General features: G+C 37.3%; 1 long non-coding RNA gene across 1 annotated transcript in view; it reads left to right on the top strand.

Annotated features, from left to right (window-relative positions):
- LOC110262188 overlaps positions 1–21026 on the top strand; it is a 493294-nt gene that overhangs the window by 336863 nt on the left and 135405 nt on the right. The window contains exon 5 of the long non-coding RNA XR_002346864.1: positions 17776–17878. This is a non-coding gene — a long non-coding RNA (uncharacterized LOC110262188). The remainder of the gene's footprint in view (positions 1–17775; positions 17879–21026) is intronic.

Here is a 21026-nt window from a genome sequence, read left to right on the forward strand (position 1 = left end):
CAGGATATTACATCCAAAAAAATCAGAATATACATTCGTCTCAAGTGCACATGGAACATTCTCAAGGATTGACCACCTGCTGGGGCACAAAACTAACCTCACAAATTTAAGAATATAGAAATTATTTCAAGTATCTTCTCTGACCCACAATGGCATGAAGCCAGAAATCAACCACGGAAAATAAATGAGAAAAAAACTAACTGCATGGAGACTAAACAACATGCTACTAAAAAACCAATGGGTCAATGAAGAAATTAAAATGGAAATTAAAAAAATACCTCGAGACAAAGGATAATGAAGACACAACCATTCAAACCTATGGGATGCCGGAAAAGCAGTGCTTAGAGGGAAATTCATAATGATTCAGGCCTTCCTCAAAAAAAGATTCCTGTTAAGGTCTCAGTAGCATATGGGGCATATAGGAATCAGGCTGAAATGGTTAGTACTTTTATTAGTATTTCCCCTCACAATTTCTCCTTTTTCTTCCTCAGTGTGAACAATCAACATATGTAATGAAGTTCTAAGACAGTAACTATCTTTCAAACTTTACCAGATGAAAATTATTTGACATAAACTATAAAACTGGTATGCATATAGTGAATGTGGAGTTCACATATTTTTCATTCAGTTTAAACTTGCTTATGTATTAAATGTTTTGTTTCTACAAATATACAAAGATAATAATGAGAACTTCTAATTCCAGCAATGTGAGTTACAATTAAAAAATTAATTTTTCGAAGGGCACTCTCTGAGGCCCAAGGTGAAGCAGAGCAGCAGAGCTGCTTAAATGAGCCCCAGGTACCTACACCAACCCTGCTTGGTGAAATTCTGCAGTGGTGTCCCAGCACTTCAGAGCCCATGTAGGCAAATAGAGTGTTTGATGCAGTCATATCCTCAATCTGTTTATACCTCCCTGTATCTGGGCTCTTTGGAAGTGCTTTTTGCACCCTGACTCTGGGCTTAGCCGTGTGATTTCCATTGGTCCATGAAAACAGTACCAAAGATGTTCCAAACAGATGTGAAAAGTGTTTGTAAATTGGAGCTTGCCCTGTTGCTGCTCTTAGAATCCTGTCAACATGTGAACAAGCTCCCACAAGCCTCCTGAATGATGACAGGCCACCTGTAAAGAAGGCCCAGGGGTCCCTGTTGTCCCATCTGAGGACATTGTAAATTACCCAGGCCTTGCAGAGCTGCCTGCTGAATGTGGATAGTGGAATGAGTAAAGCTGAGATTAGCCAGTTCCAGATCCGACCACACCAGAACAATCACGCTTCTGAGATAAACCCAAATTCTTGGCATGCAGATTCATGAGCTAAATACCTAGGGGTGTGTGTGTGTGTGTGTGTGTGTGTGTCTTTTAAGGCTACCAGTGTGGTTTGCTATGTGGCAGTAGTTAACTGTTGCTGACAGGATGCCAAATTGGAGGGTTTCCCCAAGTAAAACTCTGATAGTGATAATTATGCTAATGGTAGAAAAAATAATAATGATGCCTCATCACCTAAAGTATTACCTCCCATGTCTTTATCATGTCGAGGAAGATTATCCTTGATCTAAACCCTGCCTAGTATCTTTTCTTAAATTATTGATAGTCCCCCATTTTGCAACCTAATTTCAAGAATAACAATTTGTATTCATCCATGCAAAAATAAAAGTTTGTCTATAAACAACAGCCTCTGACGTGTACTCTCACTAAATTCAGAAGGCAATTGGGCACTCTTTGCATTTTCACGAAAGAAGGTTGATGAAAAACTATTCTAAAATAACTTGCCACTTAGAGGTGAAAGCATAGACATATCTTCTTCGCTTTCTTAAAAATAAATCTCTAAGAAAAACCCCTACCAGGTGGAAATGAATTAAAAATATAGGGATAGTTCAGTTTTAGTGCTGAATGAATAGTGGAGGAAATTGAAATATAATGTGCGCATTGAATGTAACATAGTATAAGAATCTAATGCATAAGCCAAGTAAATTGTGAAGTATTTTGAATCCTGGACATAAAAATTTATAGTTAGTGGACAAAACACAATCTGATAAGGGAATTTATAATTTTTAAAATAATTTAATTTTATACCAAAATGCTTTGATTCTAGTTCATAGCTATCCCTCATGCTTCAGCATATTACTCTTTCAAATTTCTTATGCAGAAATCTTCATATTCTCTTTCTCTGTGTATAGCTTTATAACCAGTTCATCCCCAAACATTCAGTTTCAACCTTACCATTCAATTTTATTCCACATTTCCAGGTCCTCATTATGTCAGGTATAAAGCATTTCAATAACATTAAATGGTTATCTACTTCCGATAAATTTTGCAAACTACCAGCCAATAAAAGAAACACCACAACACTTTCATCAATCCCTTCAACCCATAAAAGCTGCGTAAATTTTTCGTTAGGTACTAAGAATATACAGTCTGAACTTTTAGTCTAAGCCCTTTGGTTACACATTGAAACTTAGTTTTGTTTTTGTTTTTGTTTTTGTTTTTTTCTTTAAAGTAAGGGCTGGAGGTTATGAGCTCACACAACTGAAGCATCTACATCATCTGACTTCAGATACAGCTTGGTCTACCTTCTCAGATCGTGTCATTAGGAAGCTATGTCCTCTTACCTCTGGCTTCAGCTTTCTTCTCTTTTGGCTACTTTATAAGCAGCGATTCCACCATAAGATGACGTATATATGTAGAAATTAATGCCTGTCTGAGATTCTGTGAGTTTAGCCACCTCTGTGAGAAGCACTTACTGCTTTTACCAGTTTAAGCAAAAGTCTCAGAACTGAATCTAATGTATAAAACTTGGAACATGAAATCCTCCTTTGAAAATTTCTGGGCCATGGACGATTTTCTTTGGCCAAATCCAGCTAATATGCCCTATTGTTGGAGCAGAATGGGGAATATGGTCACATGAAGAGAGAGTGAGAAAGGGGATTCCCTCCGTTCTGAAATTTAGATGCCGATAGTGGAAGAAGGGAAGAATGGATGCTGAGCAGATATCAAGAACATAAACCTATCTGGCGGAGAAGTTTTTTTCTTAAATTTTGAGTAACCAATGAGCAAGTACAACACCCACTAATTAATTAGTCTTGTGTCCTAATTATTATAATCATGAATCCCCCATCAGAGTGAAGCAATCTCCTAAGTGCATTCCGCACAGGTCCCATTCATAGCCGTCTACCTGGCCAGTGGTAACTTAACCTGGGATGGCCCTTTACCTCTCCACCCAAACCAGCACTTTCATTCTTTCTTTCTTTCTTTCTTTCTTTCTTTCTTTCTTTCTTTCTTTCTTTCTTTCTTTCTTTCTTTCTTTCTTTCCTTTCCTTCCTTCCTTCCTTCCTTCCTTCCTTCCTTCCTTCCTTCCTTCCTTCTTTCTTTCTTTCTTTCTTTCTTTCTTTCTTTCTTTCTTTCTTTCTTTCAGGGACATACCTGCAGCATATGGAAGTTCCCAGGCTAGGGGTCAAATTAGAGCTGCAGCTGCTGGCCTACACCACAGCCACAGCAACCCGGGATCTGAGCCACATCTGTGACCTACACTGCAGCTCACAGCAATGCCAGATCCTTAACCCACTGAGTAAGGCCAGGGATTAAACCTGCATCCTCATGGATACTAGTTGGGTTCATTAACCACTGAGCCATGATTTGGTTTGGGAACTCCCAAACCAGCACTTTCTTAATGTTACTCTACCTACCAGATGCAGATGCAATACTCTAAGTGAAAGTACATGTCATAGTAAATACTCAACAAAGATTAGTTTCCTTTCTTTCCTTCCTTTTGTTTCACTTCCATTTTCTTTTTCATTTTACAAGACTGTGTGAAGTATAACCTCATTTTAGCAACTCCCAGTTACTAAACAACATGCATTTATTGAATGTATGAACATTTTAAAGTATCTATTTTCTCCAGCTTGTTTTGCATGTGCTAACTGAACAAACAATTAGCTCTGTGTTTTACAAATCTAATTTCCATGGGTTTAGTGTGACTTCTAAACTAGCTAGGCCCTTAAATATAAGTAAAATATTTTACGTTCATTTTGCATATTGTATGAAAATTAACACAACTGTGGATGCTAATTAACTATAAAAGAGAATGCTGGAATAGAAATAGAAAACCTAAGCTCTAGTTTTAATTCCATCACTTCCAAGCTGTATAATCTTGAGCAAATTAGTTATGCTCCATAAAACCGTATTTCCTTATCCCCCAAATGGGAGTAGAGACCCACAGTGCTTATATCACCCATTTACTTTATAGATCAAATGAGATGATTCACGAAGAAGTGTTATCAATAGACAAGACCTGTTGATCAATTGTTGTGATAGCTATTCAAAAAAAAAAAAAAATCTGTAGCAGGACATAGGTGTGCCAGGCAGGTCACATTGTCACAACAGCCCACAAAAAGGAATCACAGCTACTTCAAATGTGCTGAAGGACACTGGCAGGTTGGAGGGCAGAGAAAAACAATGTTTTGCTTGTCCCCCAGGTAGAGGAGGCGTATGAGAAAATTAGTTTGGTCATTATCCTGAGACTATAAGAAATTATCCGGGTGCCAATTTCACTCACAATATAGGAGAGTGGACTGAGAGGCAACCCCAGTGGAAAATGCTGTTCTGGTGGTTTGGTAACATGTCCTGAGTTTTCTAGCAGGTATGATTCCTTGTTCCTAAGGGAAAAGAGACTGAGGTTTTAGAAGGAATGTTCAAAATATAGAACAGAAATAGATGAACTGCTTTCTGCAATAATTTATATTCTGTAGATAATCTGTTTTCTTTATGGTCTGTGAAAATTATCGTGCTCCTTTTTTCCCGTCAACGCCAAAACAAAGTGAGTCCTGTGTGTTCTGAGTGGTGGCTCGTATACCTACTGAAACCAAGAAAGAGAATCCTTTGGGAAACCTATAGAAACCCTCTGTGATTTGCCTATTTTCCTTCCTGTGAAGTGGTAGTAACTAGTCCTAAAATTACTAGTCCTAGAGTCACCCACTTGACACAGTGCTCTGCCCTGAGATAAAGCAGGACTGTAGTCCATGGAATGTGGTAGATGTTTCTTACAGGCACATTGTTATAGCCTCAGAGCATTTCCCAGAGAAAACAACTTTCAGTGTTATTTTTTTTAATTTGGATACTGCCAAACATGTTGCTACTTACTAGTTCTGTGTCCCTCTTCTCATATTCCAGGGCAGGCCTGATGCTCACTCTGATTTACGGTAAATGATTGGCAAAGACTCTTCTGCTTTTGGAACTTTTTGCTCTAACTTTAACTACTGCAATGGACATGTCCCTTATACATCCTCTGCTAAGTGACACTGTATTTTGCGTGTGCTGTCCCCATACAGCAGCTGTCCCATGTAAGAGTTAAGTCCCTATCTAGATGAGACAAGTAAAGCATGGACATCTCTTTCCTTCTGTACCCATACTGAGAAAACTTGACCTGCTCATTTTGGGCCTTTTTCTCTCTGACACATCTCCCCCACTGTCTTTTCATGTTGCTCTGCCAACTGCACATTCCTGAATCAGGAGAAAGACTCCTTAAGATACCCCTAAGCTGTTGGCACTTCAAGTATAAATCTGTACTTTGTCTCCTCCCCGTCACTCTGTTCCTCCTGCTGCAACCCACTTTGCAAATGAGCTTGTTTAGAGAACTGAAACATTTGCATGGCTTTTCACTGGGCATGACTAGAGGAAGAACAGGTGATATGCAAGGTATGTGGCAAGGGCAATGCAAAGTCACTTCAGATGGCTTCATGGAAAAAAGGAATTAATCCTAGAAGGTGATGTCAAAATATGATTTACTTATGATACTCTCCATAAAAATAATAATAGCTGCTTTATTACTACTACCATATGTCACGTACCTGACATTCAACAGGCAGTATATTGTTTCTTACATATATTTCAACATTCGCAACGCTGTAGGTAGGCATTATTGCTTGAGCTATATAAATGATTAAACTGAAGCTCAGTCCTGATTAACTCACAAGAAGTTATACTACCAGTGTATGAGACCGGGTCTGGGACTTATCCTGGAGTTCTCTGACTCCAGAACTTTTGCTGTTCTGATTTTCTAAGCAGAAATAAACAAATGTGCTCTAGGACTAAGTAAATAAAGTGTGTGTGTGCGTGTGTGTGTGTGTGTGTATGTGTGTGTGTAGAGAGAGAAAGAAATAAAGACTGTGTATAGCGTGTGTATAAATTGTCATAACCTGAAGATGAGCTTGTGGTATTGGTTAGCAGGGAAAACAAAATACAAACGGAATGAGAGTTAATAGATTACTTCTTTTATATATGTGTTGACGTCTATGCATGCGAAATAACCCAGATAGTGGAATAAACATATCTTGAGAACTAAGGGATATGCCCTCACCATGTATTTCAATGTTTCAGTGACTATATCAGATGCAGGGAGCCGGGGGTGCAGGAGTGCAGAAAGCTCTCCAATAATGACTTTCATGTCTAGAATTGCTCCTGTAAATATAGAGCCCTCTAATAAATGGCAGTCACCTCATTACAATGGTGACATCTCTATGGAAAAATCTTACAAACATGCTAATACATCTGATTGAAAGTTTTGTCAAAGTTAACTGTACAGTAGCAAGTAGGGCAACATTTGAGCGATACCGTTTTCAGTCGTGGCGGGATAAACTGAGTACTGGCCTAGGAATGTGAAAATCTGAGTTTTAAGTCTTGACTTGGAACAAAGTGGCTAAATTATCAGCACCACAGTGAGTTCATTTATGAAGTAGCATAATATTTAATTCTTGGTAGGATTGTGAGGATTAAATGAAATGTTTATAGTGCACTCTCCTGATATTTCTATACTCTTATGATCACCGTGCCATTTAAAATATAAAATAATATTGCATTGTAATTTTCCCATTGGTCCTATTATAGAGACAGTTTTAAAATAGAATTTCTTATTGTGAATTATAATGAACAAAGTTGAGTAATTACAAGTATAAATATGAATAATCTATTTTTCAGGGAAATACGGGAAACATAGTTCACATTTCTATGAAAGCTCACTGATGCTTTAATTATAGGGACTATTTAACCAACATTATTTATTCAGCTTTTGTATATATTAAATAACCAGTTTATAGAGAATTCAGTTTCACAAAGAAGTTGCTTCATAAATACTCGTTTTTGAAGGGTTTCGGCTGACTTAAGAATTAGGTGTTTCAATTGTGACACCAGGTTAAGAATAAGCTCAGGGCAGGGATCAAAATGGAAACAGTTTTGTTGCTTGTAGTGAACATGATTCTGAAAGAGCAAATAAAATTATGCAAAAACTAGCAGAGCTAGCTTGATATCAGTTTTTCCTCATTTGCATTTTTCCAGTGTGCTTGATTTCTTACCCACCAGCAGAAAAATTAGGCGAAAGAAAGAGCTGGCTAAGTAATTATTGTTATTGAAATGTTGATTAATAGAGGCCAAAATCTGATTTATATTAATCAAGGATGAATTTATATTTAGGATAAATGGGAAGAATATTCTCAAAAATAAACTGTGTGAGAAGAATTTACAAGAGGAAAATTTTTTCACTGAATACTAACAGAGGATTAAAAATTGACTTAATAACTAAACCTTCTGATATTAAATATGCATTATTTTATCTGTAAAGAAAATAATAAAAACAAATCCCTTGTTCTTTAATTTGGATGTAAAAGAAAATCTTTTTTTCTCCTACTGTTGCTTCTTGCTATGACTCACTGTTTTTATCTCTAAACTCCAGCAATCGATATTGAACATAATTGGATATTATAAACAGCTGCAAGACAACAACTATATTACATAGAAAATCATTTTAGGATTATATTCTTCAAAATAATCTTGGTGAGAATCTATTATATTAACTATGTAAAACAATGCCTCAAGTTTTACCTCACTAGTTCAAATAAAGTCTATATAGTTTTAAAATGGCAGATAAAGTATTTAAATTATATTGTTAATACATAAACATTCAGGGAAAAGTTTCAGCTTATACTCATTTTCTCTTGAATTTTTCTCATAAGATGATAGCAGCAATATTTTATTGCTTCCTACCTACCATGGTGCTCAAGTGGGCTATTCACTTGGGCTATATTCAGAAGAATGAACCTTTAAAGTAAGACCAAAAATAATCTGAAGATAACAGCATAATTTTTGTGCTACCACCATATTTTTCTCTTTGAAACCTCAAATGTAGTATGTTATACCCACTAGTAAAATCTTCCAGGGGCACCTTGTGACAAACAAAATTAAGCCACATTCAGGATAATGCTTGATTACTATCTCAGCAGTTCTTAAACTTCAGTGCACATCAAAATTCCCAGAGGGCTTGTTCAAACACAGATTGCTCCCACACTCAGTAGGAGTGGGATGTGGCCTAAGAATTTGTATTTCTAACAATTTCTCAGGATGCTGATTTTGCAGGTCCAGGGAACACATTGGAAGAACCGTCTTAGCTACTCGTAGTTACTCACCAACTGCACTGTTTCTTATCTCTCTAGTCATTGCTTATGCTATTCTTTCTGCCCAGAACAAGTACCATTTTTGTCTTCCATATACCTAGTTCTGAACTGATATTCAAAACAGGGCCCACCAAGCCCCCCCCCTTTTTTTTTAATTTCTTTCAGGCTGAGGTAGAGGCCTTTCTTCTGAGCTTTCATAGAATCTTGTGTTTCTGTTGATTCAAAGAATTGAGAGTAAAGAATATCCCAGGAATAATTGATAGGAAGAGAATGGAAGAGATGGAGTGTCAGGTACAAGTGCAAGTCATCTGACAGGTGTACCTGGAGAAATATTAATTTAAAAGGTTAATGATTCATTGAAATTAACTGAAGATGATTGTTTTGTCTGGACTTGATTCTCGGCTATGGCTGTCAAAGTCAAGTTCTGGCATATATCTTTCTTGGAAAATATAAGTGTCTATACAGAGTGTGATAAATTCAAGTGACTTTTAACTGCAACATAATTTTTTACTCTTCATCTCATACAAGGCTTGGGTAATGTTATATTTTAATAATCTCTAAATTATACTTGAAACAGACAGAAGATTCTTTTTTCCTAGATGGCTATTACTTGTTTCACACCTGGATTAATGTTAAGTGTTCCTAGACTTCAGAAATACTCGAATAAACATGACTTCATTTCTAGAATAATGGGAAGATCTTAATCCCACATTATTTATATCTTAAACTGCAGTTTTACCTTTCCACACTGGGAGTGTGGCAGGGGGTTGCAGGGAATGCTGTAGGCAATTCTGCATGACATAGACTTCTGTAAGGGAAAAAAAAGTATATCATGGAAGGCCACAGAGACAGGAAAAGGGTCAGAAAAATAACAAGCTATGCACTTATTAAGGTTGCTTATGTTCAATTTATGAGACATAGGTAGTAAAAGCTGAACAAATAGAAGGTAGGAAAATAATATTTCAACTAAGTATCCTTGAAGCTTCAGATTCAAAAATACCACCCAGTCACTCTGGGGAATTTGATTGCCAGACTGCACTTTTATCGGAGATAATTAGGGCTCACAAGAAAGCAGTGTGATGATCAATGTCTTTATGTGTCGTACTTACTCTATAAGGATATCTTGTGAAACCCTAGGGCAAAATAATGGTCCTCAGCGCTGATGGGGTTCATGAGCCCTTTAACATGTCCCTGCTGCCTTCTCTGCATTTATTTCCAGTGACTGTCTTCAGGCCATGGAATGTATGATCCATGTCTCCCAGAATGTCTGCTGCTCATAGAGAATCAGGACAGTAGTCAGGGACAGCGGTAGAAAAGTGGCCATGAAGAATCAGTGCACACTGGGCATTTTGTTTCTTCTGTCAAAGAATTAAAAAATGTACCACGGGATCCTGAAGCCAAAGTATGAGTGCTTGTGAATAAGAATGTGTTCTTAATTGTGCCTTATCTCCAGTCACAGATCCTAAAGAAAGGGACCATTGCATGCTGAGAAGGGTCTTTTTGATGCTGAGAAAGCAGGTGGTAGGGACTAGGGAGTGTGTGTGTGTGTGTGTGTCTATGTGTCTATGTGTGTGTGTGCATACATGTGTTTAGGGGTTGGTTTTGGAAAATTAGGAAGAGTACACAAAGAAGAAAGAATGCAAAACATCTTAGCAGGAAAAGAAAAGGTCTTTTGTCATATGGAAACAAGACTTCAGATGTGAAGGATCTTTGTGCTGCCCTTCATTAAAATGGTACCACATTAGTAATGCAAAAAGATCACACATTTACATTTCTTCGAAAGGCAGTTCTGCTTTTATTGAAGAAATGTACTATTTCTAATCAGCTACTAAAATTATTTTTATATTTCACCCTATGATATGAAACTAATTTTAATTCATTCAACCAGAATGAATCAAAGGAAAAAAAAAGAAAGAAACATGTTTAAAAAATTAAATCTTTGTTGGGAATTCCCATCGTGGCTCAGCGGTTAGGAACCTGGCTAGTATACATGAGGATGCAGGTTTGATCCCGAGACTTACTCCGTGGGGTAAGGATCCGGCATTGCCATGAGATGAGGTGTGGTTGCAGACGTGGCTCGGATCTGGTGTTGTTGTGGCTGTGGTGTAGGCCAGCAGCTATAACTTTAATTATACCCCTAGCTGGGAACTTCCATATGCTATGGGTGTGGCCCTAAAAAGACAAAAAAAAAAAAAAAAAACCACAAAGAAAACAAAAATTAAATCACTGTAACTGGAAAAGGATATTATGATTGAAAATATCAGAATAGATTGGGATATTTTAACTTTGTCATTTTGAAACATGTTTGTAATCATATATGTATACTATTGTATACTATTTACTCTTAGTGTTTTTCCCTACTTTTAAAAATTTTTGAGCAACGGGGTATTAAGACTGTTTTTAAAATACAGTGTTTTATTTCTTTGGTGATGGAAATACAATTTTTAATCAAACTGCATAATGTTCCTTTCACGAGGTACAGGACAAAAATGTAAGAGAAAGGTAGAAAAGGATTATATGTCAAAAATTAGTGAGAACATAGTCACATAAAACTCAGAAGAAATTTTTCCTTGAGTCTTAATTCTAGAAAGTTCCAAGTTTTAACATCTAGTTCAACCTTTGAGAGGATGTCTGTCTTATCCCTCATTTGTGCCGAATTTATTCCCTGTGCCTTTCCGAGTAACAGGCAAATATGTTGATGACATCCTTGCTACTAACTTCAATTCAGGAGTTGGTCCAAGAAACCCACTATACAATTAATGACAAAAACAGACTTTAAAAGCAAAAGCCATGCCTACGTATTCTTTGTGTGTGTGTGTGTGTTTTCTAGGGCCACACCCACAGCATATGGAGGTTCCCAGGCTAGGGGTCTAATCAGATCTGTAACTGCCGGTCTACACCACAGCCACAGCAACGCCAGATCCTTAACCCACTGATCGAGGCCAGGGATCAAACCTGCAACCTCATGGTTCCTAGTCGGGTTCATTTCCGCTGCACCACAACGAGAACTCCTCTGCCTCCATATTCTTTTATTTCTTCCCTTAAGGTGAAAAAATTTGACTCCCTTCTACCAGCATTCATGCCTTCATCAAGCCAAAACTGTCATTTCTGTTTATTGACAAGAAGTGATGATATAAGATAAATGGTCTCTTTTGGTTTTCTGTCTTATTTTTCTTTTTGTTCTATACTCACTCCTCCCCACCTCCCTCTCCAGCTTTTACTTGTCTCATCTTTCTGCCATAATTGTCTAATGCCTCAATTTAGTTACTGCTTTTCATACTGTGCTCAGAAAAGATGACATGACTCATTTTGAAAAAGCAGCAATTATTGTGCAGAACACAGTTGCATAGCCTGGAACAATTTCAGTAAAATCAAATCAAAAACAAATATTTATGAGCATACATAATAAGAAAAACCACTGTGGTGGGTGCATTTAAGGATGCAAAAGAAACATAAGCAATTCCTACTCTATAAATGCTTAAAATCTATCCATTTAGAAATTCAAAACATTAGGGAAAAAACTAAATATGAATAATATGTTGACATGAGAGTGAAGGTACCATTAGGAGAGGAAACAATCAGAAGTAAGTGATTAAATGCTAAAAATGTTGTGAGCACGTTAGACATTCAAAAGTTAAAAGCATCACTTTATATTGGGATGTGGAAAGAACTCAGGACTTTAGTGGTCTGAAATCATATAACAGATTTGGGTGGATGGTGATGGTAAGCCATAGAGATTGTAAAGGCTAAGGAGAAGGTTAGCAGGAATATTGGAAGGTAACTCAAGCAAGACACATGGTAAGAGGAGATCTCCAGAGAGAGTAGATCAATTGCAACGTTTTGTGGATGGTGCATATTCAGCCTGGTGAGAGATGAGAGGTTACATGCCAGCATATCAAAAAGCTGGGAATTATCTTTTAGTCACTGAGGACTCATTGATTCAGAGACATACTTGAGCAAGAATGTGGCATGATCCCAACAATGTTTTCTGAAGGTTAAAAAAAATATATATGACCGTGGAGTTCCCATTGTGGCTCAGTGGAAATGAATCTGACTAGCATCCATGAGGACACAGGTTCGATATCTGGCCTCACTCAGTGGGTTAAGGATCTGGCATTGCCATGAGCTGTGGTGTAGGTCAAAGACATGGCTCGGATCTGGTGTTGCTGTGGCTGTGGCTGTGGCCTAGGCCAGAGGCTACAACTCTGATTGATACGACCCCTAGCCTGGGAACCTCCATATGCCATGGGTGTGGCCCTAAAAAGACAAATATATGTATAAAACCATGTGCTGGACTATTTGGATGAGGAAATTAGGGCAGATCAAGATAGGAGTCTCTCATACCATTAACCTCAGGTTGAAATAGAAATGGCGAAATCAGTCCTTCCGTACAGTAGCTGTCTCATGACAGAAGCAATGGATGATGTTGCAGTCTGTGTGATGTTGACTGATTGACTTATGATGCCATAAACTATTCTAGACCTTGGAAACACAGCATAAAGAAAATTTGGACATGGCTTTTGCTCTTCTTAAAATTAGGAAGGGAAAATATAATAATTAACTAAATACACAAATAAACATCTAATCTATATTAAGATAAACAGTATAAGAAAATAAAAGGCAGTCTTCACAATGTGTGGATATGTGTGTACACATGAATAATGCAGAGTGATATGTCTGGGAAATTTCCCTGTAAATGGATATTTTGGTTGAGATTTAAGAGTAAGTATTAACTAGGTAAAAAGGACTGAAGAACAGACTTTTAGGAAAAGGAGTGAAACATATGCAAAGTAAAATAGGAAATAATACCAATATATTTGGGAACAAAAATAAGGCAGATTTGGCATGAAAAATAAGAGCAGAAAAATGGAATGAGATGAGGTTGACAAGATGGGCATTAACTAAGGTAAGCTTTTAGAGGACTTTACCTTCAATAGAAATTGTTAGCCAGTGAAGGAATTTTTCAAAATTTTTATTAAAGTATAGTTAATTTACAATGTTCCTTCAATTTCTGCTGTACAGCAAAGTGGTCCAGCCACCTATATACACCCATTCTTTAAAAACAAACAAGCAAACAAACAAGAGAACAGACACAGTTCCCTATGCTGTACAGCAGGACCCCATCACCCAACTGTTCTAAATGCAACAATCTGCATCTAAAAACCCCCAACTCCCCATCAGTAAAGGATTTTTTAAGAGGAGGCATTTTGAAAAGATTACCATAACACACATTTGGGTAAGAGATTAGAGGGTGGCAAGTGTCTCTACATGATTAGTTAAGAAGCTACTGCAGGAGAAGATTCTGGGAAAATGGCGAGTAGAAAGCACATATAATCTGTCTCCCCACCTAGACAATGATTACAATACCACAATCTATCTGACTTAACTATGTTAGAACTCTGAAGTATACTGAAGGCTTGTATCTTCCAGGGCAAGGCCTGGACTGTCAGTTGTGGTTGTATTTAGTCAATTTCAGCTCTTAGCACTGTAGCAGTTAACCATCCCCCAACCCCAGCCTTGTGGCAGGCAGCGATGTCTTCCTATGTCAACCTGCAGACAGCTTGTGGGAACAAGAGTAAATAAAATGATTCAGCCTTCCAAATAGTGGGGATCTGTTCTCTGATTGTATATTGTTGCTTTGACTATAGAAGTACAGGCAGAGAGCTGGGCAGCTGTTGTGCATCCTCCTCTGCTGAAGACTCTCCCCTCCACCAGAAGTGACTTCCAAGAGATTAAAGGGCAGTGCCCTTCCTCCCCACTTTCTCTTTTTCCCCCTTTTGGAAACTGGACATTAAATACAAGGATTATTAAAGTGGGAAAAATTATAAAGTAACTACGCATGCTTAAGGAAAGATGCAGGCAGGATCAGAAAAGATTTGAGAATACCAGCAAACTAAATTCTACAACATATTATTTATATACCATGACCAAGTAGGATCATGCCTGGAATGCAAGGATAGTTCAACATGTTAAAACTAACTGATGCAATACATCACATTAACAAAATTAAAAAAAAAAACTCAATTGATGCCAAAAAAAAAGGATTTAAAAAATTCAGCATCTTTTTACGACAAAAAAACAACTCCATGTTCATGGATTCATAGACTTAATATTGTTAAAATGTCAGTACTACCCAATATGATCTACAGATTTAATGCAATCCTTGTTAAAATTCCAATGATTTTTTTTCACAGAAATAATTTTAAAATTACCACAGCTTAAAAAAAAAAAGAGGGCAAGCGGCAGGACATAGTGATAAATCAGCCTATTAGAATGGCAAAAATAAAAACAAATCTGACTGTATACCAACTATTGATAGAATGCAGAGGATCTGGATTCCTCATATACTGCTGGTGGAAATGTAAAATTGTACAAATATGCTGGAAAACAGTTTTGTGTTTTCTTAAAAATTTAAGTGTAAACCTGCACATTATCCAACCGTTCTATTGTGGGTATTTACTCAGGTTAAATGTAGGCATATGTCTGTACAAAGACTTTTACTTGAATGTTCAGAGTAGCTTTATTTGTAATAGCCCCAAACTGGAAATAGCTTATGTGTTCATTAGCAGGTGAGTGGATAAACATGGATGGAACTAGAGACTCTCATACTAAGCGAAGTAAGTTGGAAAGAGAAAGACAAATGATACCACATATCTGGAACCTATTATATGGCACAAATGAACCTTTCCACAGAAAGGAAAGGCATACTTGGAGAACGGATTTATGGTTGCCAAGAGGGAAGGGGAGGGAGTGGGATGGACTGAGAGTCTGGGGTTAATAGATGCAAACTATTGCATTGGGAGTGGATAAGTGATGAGATCCTACTGTATAGCACAGGGAATTATATCCACTCACTTGTGATGAAACATGATGGAGGATAATGTGAGAAAAAAGATTGTGCATATGTATATATGACTGGGTCACTTTGCTATACGCACAAGTTGACAGTACCTTGTAAATCAACTATAATAGAAAAATAAAAATCTCAAAAAAATAAACTTATATAAATATAAATGGATATTTTAGATTCTTTAACTTATTTCTGTTCAGTTTTTGTGAATTTAATCCAATTTATGTGGATAGTTTTAGTCCATTCATTTTTTTTTTACTGCTGTGTAGTAAACCATTCAATGAATATAGCATAAATTATTTACCTATCCTCTTTCATGTAGATAATGGTTTATTTATTTTTTCTACTTTAACTACACTTCTGTAATTAAGAGTGTGTGTGTATGCACACACACACATATATATGTATGCATATGATATGCATACATCACCTGACAAACACTTGCAAGCATTTCTTCAAGATATACGCTGAAGAGTTGAACTACAACAGAGTTATAGAGTATGCTTATGCTCTACTAGATAACTTCTCCCAATTTTTCAAAGTATTTGTAAAATTATATGTTCCCATTGGCAGTGTGTAGAATACATAAATGTTCTTTCTGGATAGCATTTTTTTTCTTGTAATATTTAAATATTTTCCAAATATAGTGTTATGGTGGAATCTCACATCTGGCAAAGAAATCATCTGAAAAAATACACTAAAGTGTTGAAAACTCTCTCACTTTACACATTCCATAATTCTGTATAGCTTGAAATTTTTATCAAATGAGTTTGTATGGATTTTCAAGTAACAATAAAAGTAAAGACAAAAATATAGATGGAAGACTAATAAGATTCAGCTATTTTAAAAAGCTAATTTATCACCTAATTAGCAAATAATCTTTGACAAATTGGGGAATGAAGAGTATACAGCAAAATCTTATCCCAGGGACAAAAGTAGACATACATATGTATTATTTTCACTTAAGCAGTATAGGCAAAACAATGAATTTTTTTTTATAATTGGCAGTCTTCCAAATACTGGGTTCCTTGTAAATAGCAATATGTAGTAGTGAAAAATGCACAAGTAATGTAAAAAATTCTGTTTTAGGACTTTATGATAATTTAATTTCTTTGTATAATAAGTCACTGCCTAGAGTGAGTCTTTGATATTTTGTTCAGCCATTGTTAGGGTTTCTCACCCATATTGCATTTTAATTTATCAATATATGTGCATGTCTACCTTCCCCATAGATGTTTTTGCAAGAACACTGGCTTTGAAATCATATAGACTGAGTTTAACCCTGATTCTGTAACATGTTAGTTCTTTAAATGTAGATGATTAGTCCTTGAGCTAAAAAACATTTTCTCCGAAATGCTACTTTTGTAAGAGGGCAAGGGGTATGGTATTTATAACCAATAAATAGATGCTTTTGTAGACTTTTAGCAAAAGGAGCATGCATAAGTAATGGTGAGACGTTATGAAAGCTATCCTTAGCTCCCGCCTAATTATGGAAGCAGCCTTGTAAAAGACATTTCTTCCCTCTCTTGCCTCCCACACACCTTCCACTGAGTGTAGTGACACCAGAGTGAGGTTTCTAAAAGATGTTATTGTTCATGGACTAACCCAACGTAAAAACTTAATAGTGACCCTTGGGATTAAGTATGAAATCCTTTAACATGACTTAGAAAGCCATTCATGACTATTTTTTTTTTCCTTTCTCCATTTTTTTTTTTTTTTTTTTTTTTTTTTTGGCTTTTATCTTTTTCTTAGGGCCGCACCTGCCATGCGGCATATGGAGTTCCCAGGCTAGGGGACTAATCAGAGCTACAGCTGCCAGCCTACACCAGAGTTACAGCAATGCACCAGATCCAAGCCATAACTGCTACGTACACCACAGCTCATGGCAACACCAGATCCTTAGCCAACTGAGCCAGGCCAGGGATGGAACCCACAACCTCATGGTTCCTAATCGGATTCGTTTCCACTGCACCATGATAGGAACTCCCCTTTATCTTATCTCTTGTTACTACATACTCACACTCTCCTTTCCAGCCATCCAATTTTTCTTCCACTTTCCCTATTTATAAACCCCATTTCCTGAAATACTTGTTTTCCTCTACTTTACTTTGAAGCCATAGGTATGAGCTGGCAGTTGGCATTAATGCATGGGTGGTGTGTGTCTTTGTGATCTGGACCATCTCTGTGCATTTTACTTTGGCTTTCAAACCTGATCCTGATATATCACTTCTGTTTTATGCTGTGCTCCTAGTAGACCTACCAGACTTTTCAACAAAGTAGCTCATAATGAGCAGTTTTATCAGAATCACTATCAATGTCCCATTGTCATGCAACAGGTCCCTAAAATCTAATAACTAAATAAGAGCTACTTTTCAAATAATAATCACTGCTACTCATGGAATGAGTTGCTGTAGAACCCTAAGGATCTTCACTGTGAAGCTCTTATGGTGACTTTTCACAGGCTCAACACAAAATTTTTTCCTACACAGATACTCAAGTACCATCATATCTGCTGGGTCTGTGTCCCAAGTTGGATGGCTGTTTATACTACTCCTTGGAAAAGTTAAAGTATTGGATATATTCCACTGGAAGGTAAGACTGTCCCCTGATCATTTTGAACACCTTATGCCACTAAACCGACAAGCCAAAAAAAAAAAAAAAGTCGCGCTAGTCTCCCTAGTTGAAGTGTTTTTACTTATCAAGAGGAAATTGTGTTGCTGTTATGCAGTTGTGGCAAAGAAAACTGTATCTAAAAACCAAGAAATTCTCTGACGGTGGGAGCTGTTCACGATACATAGATCACTGAGGTTCAGAAAGAATGCAACAAAAAATTATTAGGGGGAGCAGAAAAAGGAAGCCATAAATATTATAGCCTTGTGACCAGTTGCAGAAAGGAATAAAGCATGTTTACATATTTCTTCTCTGCTTACTTATAGGTGTATTTAACTGTACATGCTAACCATGTTATTTTTTCTCTTTAGTTCTCCTTCCTTTTTATTGTATATAAAAGTTGAAGGATAACTTTGAGTGCTTCAGTCATGAAATTTTCAGAGATTCTCTGATAAAATACTATGGTTAGAGTGAATTCACATCTTATATTTTGGAAAAATGGTGAAAACTTCACTTCTAAGAAGGACAGCTATATCATGTTAGGTGGAAAAACAAATTTGTTTCCCTGTCATATGGAAGTTTAAAAGTGTGTAACAGAAGCATATGGAAGTTGCTTAGCCAAAGGAGTGAATTCTTCTAGTTATCAATGTATTTCTTGTCAGCTCCTAATCCGTCCTCAGTACCTGCATAGTGACGGTGGATCTTGTGCTTGTATGGATTTCTTTTTGACTCCAAGTAAGACTGTGCATTTTAATACTAGGAGGCACCAGAGGAACATTACAAGAGGAAAGAGTCTTTCTTCCTGGTGGATATGTCCTTCCTTTTGCTTCTTTTGTTCCTACTGCATGGTTTTCAGTAGCATGGGAGGGTAACATACCATGATGCTCAGTCCCAGCTATGTACCCAGAGTGTACGGTCGTTCAGCAAGCTTGCGTCCTCAGCCTCAGTAGATCAGTGGCCAGCTCACAGTGACTCAGTCTTGTCTTATAGCCTAGACCGTGTACTGTCCAGCCACAGAGAAGGCTGCTAGATCCCTGACTAAATCTGCACCTTAAACTGCTGGTCTCAGACCCTCTGCACCCTAGAAAGTCATTTCCTGCTTGCCAGTCCCAGCTACTCTTTCCTGTATATCTGTTCCCTTCATGGTTGTGCCAGTCTCAGACCATTTGTACTCAGGAGAGTTATTTCTGACTTGCCACTTTCAGCCTACATAGCATAGAATATATTTCCTGTTTGTCTAGTGACTGTGGGCAACTCAGGGAAGTTCTCCACGGCCCAGTGTGCTGCAACCACATTCTCTCCAGAGAGATCTGAATCTCAGCCTTGGAATGGGAGCTGCCTCCCAAATTTGTTTTCTCCTTGCTTGTGTGCCTTTCAGCCTGAGAACATTCTTTAGAGTTCTTGTTATCCTTTATATTTGCTCCCTAGTCATAGTTGATAATTCTTTGAAATTCACCCTGTTGAGACTGTGGTTTTTATCTCCTGATATATCTCTACCATCATCGTATCAACTGAATTTGAAACTTACGGGCTTGTGGTGTTCTCAATACAGTGATCTCTTGAAATATACAATACCCTGGGAAGACAAAAGAGTAAGATGGAAGGTCAGGGAGTTTATGGTGATAAGTGTGCTGGTGGAAAAAATAGTTCTGTTGAAATATGATAGAGGTTAGTGTTTCGCATTTTCTTTCATATGCATCCTCCAGATCATCATAGGTCCTATCCATTCTATCTGCAACATATTCTTTTTACCTCTTTCCATCTTCATTCCTACCACCTTAATTCATGCAGTTGTCATCTTTCATTTTTGTGCGGATTAAGCCTTCTAACTAATCAAAGCACTTCTCTCTTGTACTCCTCCAAACTGCTCTTTATATAGAAAAATATTATTTTTTATTTAATTTTTTTCTTTTCACAGCCGAACCTGCAACATGTAGAAGTTCCCAGGCTATAGGTCTAATAGGAACTGCAGCTGCAAGCCTATGCCACAGCCATGGCAACACTGGATTCAAGCTGCATCTGTGACCTACATCATAGCTTATGGCAGTGCCAGATCCTTAACCCACTGAGTAAGCAAGGCCAGGGATCAGACCAGCATCCTCATGGATACTGCGTTGGGTTCTCAACCCTCTGAGCTACAATAGGAACTCCATATATAGGAAATTATTTAGTTGTCATAACATGTTTTAAGCATTAAAAATTTACACTGAAAATTTCACTTACTTGTATTTTGTTTGTTTTGTTAGCATTGTAGTTTGGTTTTTGGTTTCTAAAATCTACAAAATATTTAGTTTATCTTGTTCGTCATTATAACTGTAGCTCTAAGCAGAATGTAGGCATATCCAGTTGGAACTCAATACATATTTGCTGAATGAGTGAATGAATGACAAGAAATTAGAAATCTATTTTTGATGAGCTCTTTAAATTGATATATGTTTTCTGAATATTTAATGCATTGAAGAGTGAAATGGTATTTTCCCTATAAAATCAGTGCTTATAGAATAATAGGTAAGATGGCCCATGTTAGAACAATTTCTAGAGAAGGCAAAATGCAATGGGCATTACTATTTGGTGGAATCAAATTTTATAACAGTTGCAAGAAGTGTAACTCTTAAGGGAGCCTCAAATAAAAGTGTTTGAAGTAGAAGATTTTTAAATGGGTAGACAATGGCAAAAGGTAAGTGGTTCAGGCAGAAACCGTGATATAAGCAAAAAGGAAGAATACAATAAATTCAGGCTTTATATTAGCAATGGCATGTCTAGATGGGCTGACCATAGACTGTATTAAGAATAAAACAGGAGTTCCCGTCGTGGCGCAGTGGTTAACGAATCCGACTAGGAACCATGAGGTTGCGGATTCGGTCCCTGCCCTTGCTCAGTGGGTTAACGATCCGGCGTTGCCGTGAGCTGTGGTGTAGGTTGCAGACGCGGCTCGGATCCCGCGTTGCTGTGGCTCTGGCGTAGGCCAGTGGCTACAGCTCCAATTCAACCCCTAGCCTGGGAACCTCCATATGCCGCGGGAGTGGCCCAAGAAATAGCAACAACAACAACAACAAAAAGACAAAAAAACAAACAAACAAAAAAAAGAATAAAACAAAAAGCTCTTTAAAAAGTGAGGGAATGTTAGAAA

The sequence above is a fragment of the Sus scrofa genome, chromosome 8 (genome assembly GCF_000003025.6).
Source record: "Sus scrofa isolate TJ Tabasco breed Duroc chromosome 8, Sscrofa11.1, whole genome shotgun sequence".
NCBI classification, from domain to species: domain Eukaryota; kingdom Metazoa; phylum Chordata; class Mammalia; order Artiodactyla; family Suidae; genus Sus; species Sus scrofa.